This window comes from Bombina bombina, chromosome 4 (genome assembly GCF_027579735.1).
Source record: "Bombina bombina isolate aBomBom1 chromosome 4, aBomBom1.pri, whole genome shotgun sequence".
Taxonomy (NCBI): domain Eukaryota; kingdom Metazoa; phylum Chordata; class Amphibia; order Anura; family Bombinatoridae; genus Bombina; species Bombina bombina.
In genome coordinates, this window is record NC_069502.1 from 1,004,970,155 (window position 1) to 1,004,987,781 (window position 17,627).

Genomic DNA, 17,627 nt, shown 5'->3' on the forward strand with positions numbered 1-17,627 from the left:
ATTATACTGTTATAACCATAAAAAGGTTTGTTGCTCTTTTGCAAAATCTCCCCAAATTGTGGAGTCTCAGTTTTAGGGAAAGATTTGCTGTGAGCGTGTTTATTTTGAAATGGATGAATGCCCCAAGAATAGAGTAACCTTTAGTAATATCTTAGGCTTGTGATATGGTATCTGTGGATATTTCCCAGAATAAATGTATAAGTAATCCAGTGAACGAAATGACTCAAGCTTAGAAAACAAACAGTCCCGCATACATCCGTCTTCACACACTCACACAGGCAATATTTGTATACATATATTTACATATGGGATCCGGTTACTTAAATGAGCAAAGTCTAAGCGGTGAAACTGAAACTTTCCGGTATACAGGAGTATGGATAATATATCGCTTACCGGAGCTTCCAGCTGGAGTTAGAAAGTGAGATTTGTGCGCTCAATACTCAGCGTCTGTAGCATGTGGAGCGGAACGCTGTGTGAGTGTGACTTCCGGTTGTTACGTAGGAGGAATCAGCTGGAGCCGGCTGAGCAATAGTGTAGGGAGACACTGCAGATGATCCGGAATGGAAGCAGAGGCAGAGAGAGGGATTTGCCAAACGAAGGTAATTCCTGGAAAGGAATTATAGTGTAATGACCTGAAGATTTATGTAGAGAGGTTCAGAGCATCAGACATAAGTGTACTCTAAGAATCAACACCAATAATCAGGCAAGGATGAGGTGTTAATTGGTGATTTATATAGAGAGAGGAAGTAGGTGGGAGGGATATACCTTAAAGGTATATCACACCAACTGAATAGTTTATTTCTGCTGGTTGAAGGGTTCTCGAATAAAATGCTATGGGATGTAATGGAGAAGTCTGGTTAGATCTTTGAGAGAGTACAGCTGATATTCCAATGTTAGATGCATCAACTTTGAGTATGTATTGATTTTGTGGATTTGGTAAATGAAGTATAGGAGCTGAAGAAAATTTAGACTTAAGCTCATCAAAAGCAAATTTTGCATCTGAATTCCAAATAAACTTTTGGTTCTTTTTTGTCAAGTCAGTTAATGGTTTAACTATTAAAGAGAAATTAAGGATACATTTTCTGTAGAAATTTGAAAATCCCAGGAATCTTTGTAAAGCTTTTACTGTATTAGGTCTGGGCCAGTTTAGGATTGGTGAGATCTTATCAGGATCCATTTCTACACCTTTGGAGGAGATAATGTATCCAAAGAATTTGATGCGGTTAACATGGAATTTACATTTTTCAAGTTTAGCGAATAGTTTATGGTCTCTTAGCCTGGTTAGAATCCAACTGACATGTTTTATATGTTCCTGTATATCTTTGCAGTATATCAAGATATCATCTAAGTATATAATTACATAAGTATCCATCAAATCTGTAAAGATGTCGTTGATAAATTACTGGAATGTGGCAGAAGCGTTACATAGACCAAAGGGCATTACCCTATATTCAAAAAGTCTGTAACGTGTCTGGAAGGCTGTTTTCCACTAGTCATCCTCTCGAATTCTAATGAGATCGTATGCGCCTTTTAGGTCCAGTTTCGTAAATACAGTGGCATTTTTTAATCTTTCTAGAAGTTTTGGGATGAGAGGTAGCTGCTAACGGTTTTTAATTGTTACGTTATTTAGCGACCTATAATCTATTATTGGTCTTAATGTAGCATCTTTATTTTTAACAAAAAAGATACCTGATGCTGCTGGTGATGTAGAGGGTTTTATGAAACCTTTTTTGAGGTTATCGTCTAGATATTGTCTCAAGTGTTTTAATTCTGGCTCAGAAAGGGGATAAATCTTCCCAAAAGGAATCTAAGAGCCCGGTTTAATGTCAATCGGACAATCATATATCTTGTGAGGAGGCAGAACATCTGCTTCTTTTAAATCAAACACTTCAGACAAATCCTCATATTCTTGAGGTATCGCTATGCCTAAGTTAGATATAATCAATTGTGGATAACATGTGTTTTGACAATAAAGGGAATCTATTATAGGGTTTAGACAACCATGGGTAACAAAGTATAACAGAGTGTAAAAAAGTGGGTACTATATGGAATGATAAATGTTTTATGTGTCCATCTGAAGTAGAGACAAGAAGAGGAATTGTGTGATGTGTTATAGGGCCATTCTGAATTAAGGAACAGTCAATAACATTCACAAAGATAGGTTTGTGCTTCAAAACAATGGGAATTTTATTAACTGAAACAAAAGATTGATCCATGAACAACCTGTAGGCTCCTCAGTCAATCATTGCTTCAGTCTTGAGTCGTTGCTGATCCCACTGAAATGATAAACTTAATGAAACATGAGATAAAGGATTATTAGGTGTAAGTGAATTTATAATTACATTCTTCCCCGTTTGTGTCTGCAAAGGATTGGGCAAATGGAAACCAGATGATCCTTACTTGTGCAATATAGGCATAGATTTGCCATACAATGTCTAGATTGTTCCTCTTGTGTCAAAGGACCATTAATTGTGCAAATCTCCATTGGCGTGTAGCTTGTAGTTGGTTTTTCTGAAAGAGGTGTTGTATGTTTTCTTATGTAGGGTTCAGATGAGAATTTTTCTGTGTTTCTTTCACGAATCCTACGGTCGAGTGTGATACTCAATTTGATTAATTCATCCAAGGTACCTGGTAGCTCTATACATGATAATTTATCCTTCAGGGTATCAGAGAGACCAAGCCTGATCTGATTCCATTCAGAATCAGCTGACCACATCTGAAAGTCTGTTACATATTCCTCGACTGGCCTCTTTCCCTGCTTTAAGGCTCATAAGTGTTTATCAGAATCTAACTGTTTATTAACATATTCATATAGTGTTGTCATGGCAGAAAAAAAATCTACAATTGAATTCAGAATTGGGTAATTTATTTCAAAGAATCAATCAGCACAGATTCTGGGCTCCCCAGATAAATACGAAATTGTAGTGCAAACTTTTATCCTATCAGTTGTATATGTATGTGGTTTCATTGTGAATAGTAAATTACAAGAATTTTTGAAACTTCTAAATTCTGATCTTTTATCAGTGAATACTTTTGGGGGATATATTTGGGGTTCTAGAGATTCTTGTGGTTTAGACGACATTAAGTCTTTCATTAAATTTTTTAACACTGTGTTTTCTATCTGCACTTCAGAGAGACCTCCAATTAAGGGTACATCGGATATAAACACAATTTTTTAAGGCTTGATTATTCTGTCAGGCTCAACCATCATTATTGAATGAATTACAGTGCTACTAAAATATATAGGTTTGTAGCTACGGATAACAGGAGAACTGTGCTGACTATGGTTTATAGTAAATGAGCAAGTACCTGAAATGTAGCAGCGATTCTGAGCAATAAGATACAAAGTTTCACTTGGTAACAACTCACTGACAATGGTAAGTCAGAATGAGTTACTTTCACTTTAAGATATTACTCTGCGGTAAGACATCAGCATGAAATGAAAAGATGGTAGCAAGCTGTGTAAGTTCTGTTAGTATAATCAGAGGTAAGTTTTGAGAGCAATTAGGCAGTATTAGATTGGTTCTGAGGAAAAATGTTCAACATAACTTATGCATAAAGAAAGTCAAAGCAATTTGGAATACAGAGTACTTGCGGTAAGACGGAGTGGTCTGCAGTAGTTGGTTTATGGAACGATGTCTGGAAAGCATGCAACTGATTTAGGAGAGCTGGAGGAATACAGACAGCGCCTGTGAGAAGTGGAATAGAAATCCGGTCTTCTGATCAGATGAGGTCTTTAGTAGTGCTGGAAGTACATAGACAGTGTCTGTGCGATGAGGAATTGGATTCCGGTCTGCTGCTATGAAAAGTTGGAAATGAACTGGTAGAACACAGACAGCGTCTGTGCAAAGTTGAATTAGATTACGGTAAATCAATGGTAGTGAAAGTTCAGGATGCAAAACTACTCTCAAGCAGTGAGAACTAATAAGGCTCAGGTTTTTCTCAATAATCAAGCAATTTGGGAGAGCAGGAAGTGGAATTTTATAGGGTGAAGAAGTTAATGGGAGGTATTTGGAATTTAAAGGTATAGGGATGTTACAGAGATAGATTATTAGATACATTCCTCCTACCCTAATAAATCTTTAACTGCCTTGCAACTACAATCCATGTGACAAGCTACCTGAAACGTTATGTCTCTACACCCTCAACCTGTAGACTGTATGCTCTCCAGAGCAGGGCCCTCTTCCTCCTGTACGATATTGTTTAATCTATTATGTTTTTGTATCTTATTACAAATCCTTGTCATTGTATGCCCCTATCTCTGTACCCAGCCCTACCGATTTTTGTGGTGCTACACAAATAAATGATGATAATAATAATTATAAAGAGAAGCGCTCAACCAGGAACGAACAACAGCTCAGAAGCTTGTATATACTTTTTATACAACATACAGTTTGACTAGTTGACTTGTCCATTGCATACCATATGATCTGTTTTTAAGATTTATAATTTTTCTTGTACATATTTGTTGTTAGTGACTATAATATTGTTTTTCTTTCCCCTGTATAGTTTTGTGACACATGAGTCTTTGTGAATTTACAGATCACATTCATATTAATTACATATAGTAAAAAACTGTACAGAGAGTTAATTTTATGGATATAAAAGAGTGAATGTAAAAGTACTTAGATCAGTCCTAAGTGCCATGCATAGGTTTTTTTCTCTGCGGTCTAGTGGTCTTTTTTGACTATGACCTTTTCAATGTTTTTACTACCTGCTGTTCAATAACAGGTACGTTATATCAAAGTTTCTGCAATTTTCTGAGAATCTTTAGCTTTTTATATTTGGTATTTTGTTTAGGAGTTTTCAAGGCTACTCCTTGGCTTGGACTGATGACATCATTGCCGCCCAACCAGTACGCCGTGTAGAGAAGAACAAACTGGTCCGCTGTTGGATTAGGTGTAGCAGAGTACAAACTAGACTGCTTCCTGTTTGGTGTATGAATGATCTACACAGCCCAACTTCAGGAAAAGTCACGCCAGTGAGAGCAGCATTTGCCACACAAGCAGGCAGCTTATGACAGACAGTGTAATTATATAAAGAAAAGCTCAAAACAGAAGACTATCATAAATTTATGCAAAAGGCAGCAATATATATATATATATATATATATATATATATATATATATATATATATATATATATATATATATATATATATATATATATATATATATATATATATATATGTGCAATATAATCCCAAATATTTTGGTTGCATCCAGAACAAATGAGTGACTTGTACTTAAATGTTTGTCAATGATCTCAAATTAGCTGGATGCCCCAGTCGACTATCAATATACGAGAACTCAGGATGTGCTCAGTTTCCAACTTTGGCGCACCATTAATCACATAAAGAAAATGGATGAGGTATGGACAAATCAGCATTGAAAGGATGACAAGAGAAAAACACAGGAAAACATTAAGCCTAAATTCCAACAAAAGTTGTAAACTTTAAGGTTTTAGATATTTATAACATATATATTAGCCTATTAGAAAGAAAGGGAGGACAATAGAGGATGAATCAGATGTGCACTAGTTTGTCCATAAATTTGCACACAGTGAATAGAGGAAAAATATGTTTTTTATCTTGTGTTTAAATAAAACAGATCTTCCAATAATGAAAATTTAATTGGACCCCTCTTTCTGTAAAGTACATTCTAGAACTATATGGAGCCATACAACTCCTTTTCAAAACAGGTTAACTTTTATTCTGTACAGTCATACTCATACATTTGAATGGAAGAGAATTTCACTCTTTTTAATGTACATCTGGGCTCAAGATGAAGAAATGTAGGACACCACTTTAGCCTTAATTCATTCTTGGTATTCCCCTAGTATGATAGCAAGGATTAGGCTCTTGAATGTTCTTTGTTTGTTAGCTAAATTATACATTCTCCTATGCTTATGGGACACCAACTAAGTAACTATATAAATTCCATTTTTTGTAGAATAATTGAGTATGCTACTTTAAGTTTAAATTCAAACAATATTAAAATATTTATTTGTAAATAGAAAATATTGATAAAAATATAACTATTAACAAATTACAGTAATATGGAAATTACTGATGAATACGTTTTACTGCTCCAGGTGGCTTTTTCAAGAAAAAGGTCCTTGAAAAAGGAGCGATTCACAAGAGGAACATCATGAGTAGGGGCAGATACCAGCTAAGACAAAATGGCATAGGAAATCAGTTTTGCACATAGATCTTGTGGCTGCGATTCAGTTGATTGCAACTGTACAAACAGACGGCTAGATTTAGAGTTCTGCGGCCAAAGGGGTGCGTTAGCTACGCATGCTTTTTTTCCCCCCACACCTTTTAAATACCGCTGGTATTTAGAGTTCACAGAAGGGCTGCGTTAGGCTCCAAAAAGGGAGCGTACAGGCATATTTACTGCCACTGCAACTCTCAATACCAGCGGTGCTTACAGACGCGGCCAGCTTCAAAAACGTGCTCATGCACGATTCCCCCATAGGAAACAATGGGGCCGTTTGAGCTGAAAAAAAACCTAACACCTGCAAAAAAGCAGCGTTCAGCTCCTAACGCAGCCCCATTGTTTCCTATGGGGAAACACTTCCTATGTCTGCACCTAACACCCTAACATGTACCCAGAGTCTAAACACTCCTAACCTTACACTTATTAACCCCTAATCTGCCGCCCCAGCTATCGCTGACCCCTGCATTATACTATTAACCCCTAATCTGCCGCTCCGTACACCGCCGCAACCTACGTTATCCCTATGAACCACTAATCTGCTGCCCCTAACCCCCGCCGACCCCTATATTATATTTATTACCCCCTAATCTGCCCCCCCAACGTCGCCGCTACCTACCTACAATTATTAACCCCTAATCTGCCGACCGGACCTCACAGCTACTCTAATAAATGTATTAACCCCTAAAGCTAAGTCTAACCCTAACCCTAACACCCCCTAAGTTAAATATAATTTTTATCTAACGAAATAAAATCTTATTAAATTAATTAATCCTATTTAAAGCTAAATACTTACCTGTAAAATAAACCCTAATATAGCTACAATATAACTAATAATTATATTGTAGCTATTTTAGGATTAATATTTATTTTACAGGCAACTTTGTATTTATTTTAACCAGGTGCAATAGCTATTAAATAGTTAATAACTATTTAATAGCTACCTAGTTAAAATAATTACAAAAGTACCTGTAAAATAAATCCTAACCTAAGTTACAATTAAACCTAACACTACACTATCAATAAATTAATTAAATAAACTACCTACAATTATCTACAATTAAACCTAACACTACACTATCAATAAATAAATTAAATACAAATACCTACAAATAAACTAAAGTACAAAAAATAAAAAAGAACTAAGTTACAAAAAATAAAAAAAGAACTAACTTACAAAAAATAAAAAAATAATTTACAAACATTATAAAAATATTACAACAATTTTAAGCTAATTACACCTACTCTAAGCCCCCTAATAAAATAGCAAAGCCCCCCAAAATAAAAAAATTCCCTACCCTATTCTAAAATAAAAATTGAAAAGCTCTTTTACCTTACCAGCCCTTAAAAGGGCCTTTTGCTGGCCTTGCCCCAAAGAATTCTGCTCTTTTGCCTGTAAAAAAAACATACAATACCCCTCCCCCAACATTACAACCCACCACCCACATACCCCTAATCTAACCCAAACCCCCCTTAAATAAACCTAACACTAAGCCCCTGAAGATCTTCCTACCTTATCTTCACCACGCCGGGTATCACCGATCCGTCCAGAAGAGGGTCCGAAGTCTTCCTCCTATCCGGGGCTGAAGAGGTCCATCATCCGGCTGAAGTCTTTATCCAAGCGGGGGCTAAAGAGGTCCATCATCCGGCTGAAGTATTCATCCAAACGGGGGCTGAAGAGGTCCATCATCCGGCTGAAGTCTTCTATCAAGCAGCATCTTCAATCTTCTTTCTTCCGGCTCCATCTTCATCCCGCCGGCCCTTAAAAGGGCCTTTTGCTGGCCTTGCCCCAAAGAATTCTGCTCTTTTGCCTGTAAAAAAAACATACAATACCTCTCCCCCAACATTACAACCCACCACCCACATACCCCTAATCTAACCCAAACCCCCCTTAAAAAAACCTAACACTAAGCCCCTGAAGATCTTCCTACCTTATCTTCACCACGCCGGGTATCAACGATCCGTCCAGAAGAGGGTCCGAAGTCTTCCTCCTATCCGGGGCTGAAGAGGTCCATCATCCGGCTGAAGTCTTTATCCAAGCGGGGGCTAAAGAGGTCCATCATCCGGCTGAAGTATTCATCCAAACGGGGGCTGAAGAGGTCCATCATCCGGCTGAAGTCTTCTATCAAGCAGCATCTTCAATCTTCTTTCTTCCGGCTCCATCTTCATCCCGCCGGCGCGGAACATCCATCTTGGCCGATGACTTCCCGACGAATGACGGTTCCTTTCAAAAGTGAAGATCTATGTGGAATAAAACTGAACATTCAGTCAAAAAATAAGGACTAAATGGTGACTAAATGTATTACTAAAAAAAAATTGTGCACTCGTTTAGTTTTTCAAATTTTTATTTTTCTGGTTCATATCTATTTATTGCGTTACTTAAAATATGTTGTGATGTCAAGAGGTCACAATTTAAGGTTGGAGGAAATGAGATGTAATCTCCTGCAAAGGAAATGTTATTTCACTGTAAGAACAATAAAATTGTGGAAAGGAGGTAGTGAATGCCAATACCTTAGATACATTTAAAAATTGTTTGGATACATTTCTGACTAGAAACAGAATTCATGGATATAATTGCTTGTATTAAATGGGTCACCTTTTAGTGGCATTCATTTAAGCTAAACTGGAGCTTTTCTGTAAGTATATTAGATTTGTATAGGTTGAACTTGATGGACTTCAGTCTTTTTTCAACCTCATTTATGTTAATATGTTATTTCAAGTTGTTTACTGTACCTTTAAGAGTAAACAAGAGAGATGTTTAGATGTATTCATTATTGTGATGGCAAACACTCCAAACATGTCCTTACTGTAGTACTTGGTAGACAAGGTGTCTACTTTACCTACCTTCGCCGGCCCAATACGCTCACCTAAGCTCGCCTACCATCGCCGCCGCGGACCTGAAAAGTTTTGCCAAAGTTATCAATAAAGCTGTCAAAAAGCCGTGCAACAAGTACGGGGTGATGAGCAGTGGACTGTGATAGTTAGCACTCATCCGATCTTGCTGCTCTTCGGCTTTTTGACAGCTTTATTGACAAGCTGTCACTAAGCACCCACACTAACTACACTTTTCTACCCCCTATACCGGCACTCCCAGAGCTCCCCGCAACTAAATAAAGTTAGTAACCCCTAAACCGCCGCTCCTAAACCCCGCCGCATCTTTTATAAATGTATTAACCCCTAAACCGCTGCTCCCGGACACCGCCGCCACCTACATTATACCTAGTAACCCCTATCCTGCCCCCCTATACCGCTGATACCTATAATAAAGTTATTAACACCTATCCTGCGGATCCCGGACCTCGCCGCAACTAAATAAATCGTTTAACCCCTAAACTGCTGCTCCCGGACCCGGCCGCCACCTATAATAAATTTATTAACCCCTATCCTGCCCCCCCCCACACTGCCGCCACTGTAATAAAATTATTAACCCCTAAACCTAAGTCTAACACTAACCCTAAGACCCCCCTAACTTAAATATTAATTAAATAAATCTAAATGATATTTCTCTTATTAACTAAATTAATCCTATTTAAAACTAAATACTTACCTTTAAAATAAACCCTAATATAGCTACAATATAAATAATAATTATATTGTAGCTATCTTAGGATTTATTTTTATTTTACAGGCAACTTTCAATTTATTTTAACTAGGTACAATAGCTATTAAATAGTTATTAACTATTTAATAGCTACCTAGTTAAAATAAAGAGAAATTTACCTGTAAAATAAAAACTAACCTAAGTTACAATTACACCTAACACTACACTATACTTAAATAAATTAATCCTATTTAAAACTAAATACTTGCCTGTAAAATAAACTCTAATATAGCTACAATATAAATAATAATTATATTGTAGCTATCTTAGGATTTATTTTTATTTTACAGGCAACTTTCAATTTATTTTAACTAGGTACAATAGCTATTAAATAGTTATTAACTATTTAATAGCTACCTAGTTAAAATAATTACAAAAGTACCTGTAAAATAAATCCTAACCTAAGTTACAATTAAACCTAACACTACACTATCAATAAATTAATTAAATAAACTACCTACAATTATCTACAATAAAACCTAACACTACACTATCAATAAATAAATTAAATACAAATACCTACAAATAAACTAAAGTACAAAAAATAAAAAAGAACTAAGTTACAAAAAATAAAAAAAGAACTGTTACAAAAAATAAAAAAATAATTTACAAACATTATAAAAATATTACAATTTTAAGCTAATTACACCTACTCTAAGCCCCCTAATAAAATAGCAAAGCCCCCCAAAATAAAAAAATTCCCTACCCTATTCTAAAATAAAAATTGAAAAGCTCTTTTACCTTACCAGCCCTTAAAAGGGCCTTTTGCTGGCCTTGCCCCAAAAAATTCTGCTCTTTTGCCTGTAAAAAAAACATACAATACCCCTCCCCCAACATTACAACCCACCACCCACATACCCCTAATCTAACCCAAACCCCCCTTAAATAAACCTAACACTAAGCCCCTGAAGATCTTCCTACCTTATCTTCACCACGCCGGGTATCACCGATCCGTCCAGAAGAGGGTCCGAAGTCTTCCTCCTATCCGGGGCTGAAGAGGTCCATCATCCGGCTGAAGTCTTTATCCAAGCGGGGGCTAAAGAGGTCCATCATCCGGCTGAAGTATTCATCCAAACGGGGGCTGAAGAGGTCCATCATCCGGCTGAAGTCTTCTATCAAGCAGCATCTTCAATCTTCTTTCTTCCGGCTCCATCTTCATCCCGCCGGCCCTTAAAAGGGCCTTTTGCTGGCCTTGCCCCAAAGAATTCTGCTCTTTTGCCTGTAAAAAAAACATACAATACCTCTCCCCCAACATTACAACCCACCACCCACATACCCCTAATCTAACCCAAACCCCCCTTAAAAAAACCTAACACTAAGCCCCTGAAGATCTTCCTACCTTATCTTCACCACGCCGGGTATCAACGATCCGTCCAGAAGAGGGTCCGAAGTCTTCCTCCTATCCGGGGCTGAAGAGGTCCATCATCCGGCTGAAGTCTTTATCCAAGCGGGGGCTAAAGAGGTCCATCATCCGGCTGAAGTATTCATCCAAACGGGGGCTGAAGACGTCCATCATCCGGCTGAAGTCTTCTATCAAGCAGCATCTTCAATCTTCTTTCTTCCGGCTCCATCTTCATCCCGCCGGCGCGGAACATCCATCTTGGCCGATGACTTCCCGACGAATGACGGTTCCTTTCAAAAGTGAAGATCTATGTGGAATAAAACTGAACATTCAGTCAAAAAATAAGGACTAAATGGTGACTAAATGTATTACTAAAAAAAAATTGTGCACTCGTTTAGTTTTTCAAATTTTTATTTTTCTGGTTCATATCTATTTATTGCGTTACTTACACAAAGTGTGATATAATAATACATTTTTGGACTGAAGAAAAAAAATATGTTGTGATGTCAAGAGGTCACAATTTAAGGTTGGAGGAAATGAGATGTAATCTCCTGCAAAGGAAATGTTATTTCACTGTAAGAACAATAAAATTGTGGAAAGGAGGTAGTGAATGCCAATACCTTAGATACATTTAAAAATTGTTTGGATACATTTCTGACTAGAAACAGAATTCATGGATATGATTGCTTGTATTAAATGGGTCACCTTTTAGTGGCATTCATTTAAGCTAAACTGGAGCTTTTCTGTAAGTATATTAGATTTGTATAGGTTGAACTTGATGGACTTCAGTCTTTTTTCAACCTCATTTATGTTAATATGTTATTTCAAGTTGTTTACTGTACCTTTAAGAGTAAACAAGAGAGATGTTTAGATGTATTCATTATTGTGATGGCAAACACTCCAAACATGTCCTTACTGTAGTACTTGCCAGACAAGGTGTCTACTTTACCTACCTTCGCCGGCCCAATTCGCTCACCTAAGCTCGCCTACCATCGCCGCCGCGGACCTGAAAAGTTTTGCCAAAGTTATCAATAAAGCTGTCAAAAAGCCGTGCAACAAGTACGGGGTGATGAGCAGTGGACTGTGATAGTTATCACTCATCCGATCTTGCTGCTCTTCGGCTTTTTGACAGCTTTATTGACAAGCTGTCACTAAGCACCCACACTAACTACACTGTTCTACCCCCTATACCGGCACTCCCAGAGCTCCCCGCAACTAAATAAAGTTAGTAACCCCTAAACCGCCGCTCCTAAACCCCGCCGCATCTTTTATAAATGTATTAACCCCTAAACCGCTGCTCCCGGACACCGCCGCCACCTACATTATACCTAGTAACCCCTATCCTGCCCCCCATACCGCTGATACCTATAATAAAGTTATTAACCCCTATCCTGCGGATCCCGGAACTCGCCGCAACTAAATAAATCGTTTAACCCCTAAACCGCTGCTCCCGGACCCGGCCGCAACCTATATTAAATTTATTAACCCCTAATCTGCCCCCCCTACACCGTCGCCACCTATAATAAATTTATTAACCCCTGTCCTGCCCCCCCCCCACACTGCCGCCACTGTAATAAAATTATTAACCCCTAAACCTAAGTCTAACACTAACCCTAAGACCCCCCTAACTTAAATATTAATTAAATAAATCTAAATGATATTTCTCTTATTAACTAAATTATTCCTATTTAAAACTAAATACTTACCTTTAAAATAAACCCTAATATAGCTACAATATAAATAATAATTATATTGTAGCTATCTTAGGATTTATTTATTTTTTACAGGCAACTTTCAATTTATTTTAACTAGGTACAATAGCTATTAAATAGTTATTAACTATTTAATAGCTACCTAGTTAAAATAAAGAGAAATTTACCTGTAAAATAAAAACTAACCTAAGTTACAATTACACCTAACACTACACTATACTTAAATAAATTAATCCTATTTAAAACTAAATACTTGCCTGTAAAATAAACTCTAATATAGCTACAATATAAATAATAATTATATTGTAGCTATCTTAGGATTTATTTTTATTTTACAGGCAACTTTCAATTTATTTTAACTAGGTACAATAGCTATTAAATAGTTATTAACTATTTAATAGCTACCTAGTTAAAATAATTACAAAAGTACCTGTAAAATAAATCCTAACCTAAGTTACAATTAAACCTAACACTACACTATCAATAAATTAATTAAATAAACTACCTGCAATTATCTACAATTAAACCTAACACTACACTATCAATAAATAAATCAAATACAAATACTTACAAATAAACTAAAGTACAAAAAATAAAAAAGAACTAAGTTACAAAAAATAAAGAAAGAACTAAGTTACAAAAAATAAAAAAATAATTTACAAACATTATAAAAATATTACAACAATTTTAAGCTAATTAAACCTACTCTAAGCCCCCTAATAAAATAGCAAAGCCCCCCAAAATAAAAAAATTCCCTACCCTATTCTAAAATAAAAATTGAAAAGCTCTTTTACCTTACCAGCCCTTAAAAGGGCCTTTTGCTGGCCTTGCCCCAAAGAATTCTGCTCTTTTGCCTGTAAAAAAAACATGCAATACCCCTCCCCCAACATTACAACCCACCACCCACATACCCCTAATCTAACCCAAACCCCCCTTAAATAAACCTAACACTAAGCCCCTGAAGATCTTCCTACCTTATCTTCACCACGCCGGGTATCAACGATCCGTCCAGAAGAGGGTCCGAAGTCTTCCTCCTATCCGGGGCTGAAGAGGTCCATCATCCGGCTGAAGTCTTTATCCAAGCGGGGGCTAAAGAGGTCCATCATCCGGCTGAAGTATTCATCCAAACGGGGGCTGAAGAGGTCCATCATCCGGCTGAAGTCTTCTATCAAGCAGCATCTTCAATCTTCTTTCTTCCGGCTCCATCTTCATCCCGCCGGCGCGGAACATCCATCTTGGCCGATGACTTCCCGACGAATGACGGTTCCTTTCAAAAGTGAAGATCTATGTGGAATAAAACTGAACATTCAGTCAAAAAATAAGGACTAAATGGTGACTAAATGTATTACTAAAAAAAAATTGTGCACTCGTTTAGTTTTTCAAATTTTTATTTTTCTGGTTCATATCTATTTATTGCGTTACTTACACAAAGTGTGATATAATAATACATTTTTGGACTGAAGAAAAAAAATATGTTGTGATGTCAAGAGGTCACAATTTAAGGTTGGAGGAAATGAGATGTAATCTCCTGCAAAGGAAATGTTATTTCACTGTAAGAACAATAAAATTGTGGAAAGGAGGTAGTGAATGCCAATACCTTAGATACATTTAAAAATTGTTTGGATACATTTCTGACTAGAAACAGAATTCATGGATATGATTGCTTGTATTAAATGGGTCACCTTTTAGTGGCATTCATTTAAGCTAAACTGGAGCTTTTCTGTAAGTATATTAGATTTGTATAGGTTGAACTTGATGGACTTCAGTCTTTTTTCAACCTCATTTATGTTAATATGTTATTTCAAGTTGTTTACTGTACCTTTAAGAGTAAACAAGAGAGATGTTTAGATGTATTCATTATTGTGATGGCAAACACTCCAAACATGTCCTTACTGTAGTACTTGGTAGACAAGGTGTCTACTTTACCTACCTTCGCCCGCCCAATACGCTCACCTAAGCTCACCTACCATCGCCGCCGCGGACCTGAAAAGTTTTGCCAAAGTTATCAATAAAGCTGTCAAAAAGCCGTGCAACAAGTACGGGGTGATGAGCAGTGGACTGTGATAGTTATCACTCATCCGATCTTGCTGCTCTTCGGCTTTTTGACAGCTTTATTGACAAGCTGTCACTAAGCACCCACACTAACTACACTGTTCTACCCCCTATACCGGCACTCCCAGAGCTCCCCGCAACTAAATAAAGTTAGTGACCCCTAAACCGCCGCTCCTAAACCCCGCCGCATCTTTTATAAATGTATTAACCCCTAAACCGCTGCTCCCGGACACCGCCCCCACCTACATTATACCTAGTAACCCCTATCCTGCCCCCCTATACTGCTGATACCTATAATAAAGTTATTAACCCCTATCCTGCGGATCCCGGACCTCGCCGCAACTAAATAAATCGTTTAACCCCTAAACCGCTGCTCCCGGACCCGGCCGCAACCTATATTAAATTTATTAACCCCTAATCTGCCCCCCTACACCGTCGCCACCTATAATAAATTTATTAACCCCTATCCTGCCCCCCCCCACACTGCCGCCACTGTAATAAAATTATTAACCCCTAAACCTAAGTCTAACACTAACCCTAACACCCCCCTAACTTAAATATTAATTAAATAAATCTAAATGATATTTCTCTTATTAACTAAATTAATCCTATTTAAAACTAAATACTTACCTTTAAAATAAACCCTAATATAGCTACAATATAAAAAATAATTATATTGTAGCTATCTTAGGATTTATTTTTATTTTACAGGCAACTTTCAATTTATTTTAACTAGGTACAATAGCTATTAAATAGTTATTAACTATTTAATAGCTACCTAGTTAAAATAAAGAGAAATTTACCTGTAAAATAAAAACTAACCTAAGTTACAATTACACCTAACACTACACTATACTTAAATAAATTAATCCTATTTAAAACTAAATACTTGCCTGTAAAATAAACTCTAATATAGCTACAATATAAATAATAATTATATTGTAGCTATCTTAGGGTTTATTTTTATTTTACAGGCAACTTTCAATTTATTTTAACTAGGTACAATAGCTATTAAATAGTTATTAACTATTTAATAGCTACCTAGTTAAAATAATTACAAAAGTACCTGTAAAATAAATCCTAACCTAAGTTACAATTAAACCTAACACTACACTATCAATAAATTAATTAAATAAACTACCTACAATTATCTACAATTAAACCTAACACTACACTATCAATAAATAAATTAAATACAAATACCTACAAATAAACTAAAGTACAAAAAATAAAAAAGAACTAAGTTACAAAAAGTAAAAAAAGAACTAAGTTACAAAAAATAAAAAAATAATTTACAAACATTATAAAAATATTACAACAATTTTAAGCTAATTACACCTACTCTAAGCCCCCTAATAAAATAGCAAAGCCCCCCAAAATAAAAAAATTCCCTACCCTATTCTAAAATAAAAATTGAAAAGCTCTTTTACCTTACCAGCCCTTAAAAGGGCCTTTTGCTGGCCTTGCCCCAAAGAATTCTGCTCTTTTGCCTGTAAAAAAAACATACAATACCCCTCCCCCAACATTACAACCCACCACCCACATACCCCTAATCTAACCCAAACCCCCCTTAAATAAACCTAACACTAAGCCCCTGAAGATCTTCCTACCTTATCTTCACCACGCCGGGTATCACCGATCCGTCCAGAAGAGGGTCCGAAGTCTTCCTCCTATCCGGGGCTGAAGAGGTCCATCATCCGGCTGAAGTCTTTATCCAAGCGGGGGCTAAAGAGGTCCATCATCCGGCTGAAGTATTCATCCAAACGGGGGCTGAAGAGGTCCATCATCCGGCTGAAGTCTTCTATCAAGCAGCATCTTCAATCTTCTTTCTTCCGGCTCCATCTTCATCCCGCCGGCGCGGAACATCCATCTTGGCCGATGACTTCCCGACGAATGACGGTTCCTTTCAAAAGTGAAGATCTATGTGGAATAAAACTGAACATTCAGTCAAAAAATAAGGACTAAATGGTGACTGTATTACTAAAAAAAATTGTGCACTCGTTTAGTTTTTCAAATTTTTATTTTTCTGGTTCATATCTATTTATTGCGTTACTTACACAAAGTGTGATATAATAATACATTTTTGGACTGAAGAAAAAAAATATGTTGTGATGTCAAGAGGTCACAATTTATGGTTGGAGGAAATGAGATGTAATCTCCTGCAAAGGAAATGTTATTTCACTGTAAGAACAATAAAATTGTGGAAAGGAGGTAGTGAATGCCAATGCCTTAGATACATTTAAAAATTGTTTGGATACATTTCTGACTAGAAACAGAATTCATGGATATGATTGCTTGTATTAAATGGGTCACCTTTTAGTGGCATTCATTTAAGCTAAACTGGAGCTTTTCTGTAAGTATATTAGATTTGTATAGGTTGAACTTGATGGACTTCAGTCTTTTTTCAACCTCATCTATGTTAATATGTTATTTCAAGTTTTTTACTGTACCTTTAAGAGTAAACAAGAGAGATGTTTAGATGTATTCATTATTGTGATGGCAAACACTCCAAACATGTCCTTACTGTAGTACTTGGTAGACAAGGTGTCTACTATACCTACCTTCGCCGGCCCAATACGCTCACCTAAGCTCGCCTACCATCGCCGCCGCGGACCTGAAAAGTTTTGCCAAAGTTATCAATAAAGCTGTCAAAAAGCCATGCAACAAGTACGGGGTGATGAGCAGCGGACTGTGATAGTTAT